At 35.0% G+C, this 1,563-nt stretch overlaps 1 protein-coding gene across 1 annotated transcript in view; it reads right to left on the minus strand.

Moving 5' to 3' along the window:
• LOC105807115 (tetratricopeptide repeat protein 8) overlaps positions 1-470 on the minus strand; it is a 34,873-nt gene extending 34,403 nt beyond the window's left edge. The window contains exon 1 of the mRNA XM_012640405.1: positions 377-470. The gene's annotated coding sequence lies outside the window, so the exon portion shown is untranslated. The remainder of the gene's footprint in view (positions 1-376) is intronic.
• Between the last annotated feature and the right edge of the window lie 1,093 nt (positions 471-1,563).

The following is a 1,563-nucleotide window of genomic DNA, read 5'->3' on the forward strand; positions in this document are numbered from 1 at the left end:
CCAAGAGGACAGGACTAGAAATTAGCAGACTCGGTTCTAGTCCCACGTCTGTTACTAAGTAGCTCCTAATGCAAATCGCAGCCACTCTCTGGTCTCAGCTTCCTAATCTGGAAAGGGGAGTTGGGCCTGATGGTCTCAAAGCTTCCCCATCCCAGCCCTAAACTTGTATTATTCTAGAGGTACTTATTACTACCATGCGATTGTTAAGTAAATGCTTTCTCAAGTAAGCCAAAGACACAGTTCTCACTTCTCCATGAGGAAATCTATCAAAAAATATATACATATATATAATATATATACACAAACATAAATATCGATTTGAGACTCTGAAATATATTGTCACTTCTAAGCCCTTCACAAATAATAAAAATTTTACCTGTAGTAACATTTTCCAATCTGTACTTTCCACCACCAGTCCTTGTACTGAGAATGCTCTGTGGAAAGGGCAGCCAGATCCAAAGCCTTTGAAAACAATTCATTTTAGATTAGTATTTTCCTTTCTAACAATAAATAGTCAGAAAAATATTCATGAAATAAACCATATAATTAGCATCAATCAAAACGTGTATTAGAAATCAGACTGAAGTTCAAGTTGCTCATGTTTCCAGATGGCCCCACTAATTTTCCCTAATCAGTTCCAGACCAGAGAGCTAATAGCAGATGAGACAGAAACACTGATCAAAGAGAAGCAGATGTACAATATATCTGAATATAATTTTAATGTACAAGACATAAAATTGATATTAAAAATGCATAAATTTTGCCCTCATCACAACTTATCTACTGTCTGATGATTCAAAATGCCTCCAAACTCAGTGGCAGTCAAACCGTTGGTGTGTAAGCCAGACACAACTGCAGCCCCCACTTTAAAGACAGACGTAGAGAAATAGAGAAAGATCAAGTAAGCAGACAGAGAAAATGATTAGGAAATGGGATCACGAAGAAGAGTGAAAGGACTTGTGGTATTTGGGTAACTGCACTCTTCAACAACCATCATTCCATTTTTCTGATATCACCATAAATTTCAGTAATTCTAAGGGTCAGACTTCCCTTTATTGCAGACTGAAAAGGATCTTCTCTTCAATTGCTGTCATATTTTACATCTGTTTACTCTGTATCTTTAATCTCCTCTAGCTTGTTCCTTCTAGTGTTTATTCAAGACCAGAAAGAGATAACTAAATAGGAATTAGGATTTTATACAGATGAAGTGGAAACTATTTTTTGAAAAAGGGGAAAGCAAATCAGTCTTTATACAAATTTGAAGCTCAAATAAAGATCTGATGAATAGAAGCTGGGGTTATTAGTTAAAAGAGAATTCTGATCTTTTAGAATACTTATTATCTTTCTTTCAAGGTTGAAATTTTTTTATTCTTTAGCCAGTGTTAATATCCAACGTGATATCCAACAGCTTAAAGTCACTCTTAGATTTTCAGTTCTATTATCTCAAAATACATCCCAGATTATTGTCCACTTCTTAATTTAACTCTTTTCTGAAATGAATACCAGAAGAAGAGTTTCTTGAATCTCCTGCTGCAAAATTAATTACTTTTCCTTGTGTCCTCC

The sequence above is a fragment of the Propithecus coquereli genome, unplaced genomic scaffold, assembly GCF_000956105.1.
Source record: "Propithecus coquereli isolate 6110/MARCELLA unplaced genomic scaffold, Pcoq_1.0 Scaffold152, whole genome shotgun sequence".
Classification (NCBI taxonomy): Eukaryota; Metazoa; Chordata; class Mammalia; order Primates; family Indriidae; genus Propithecus; species Propithecus coquereli.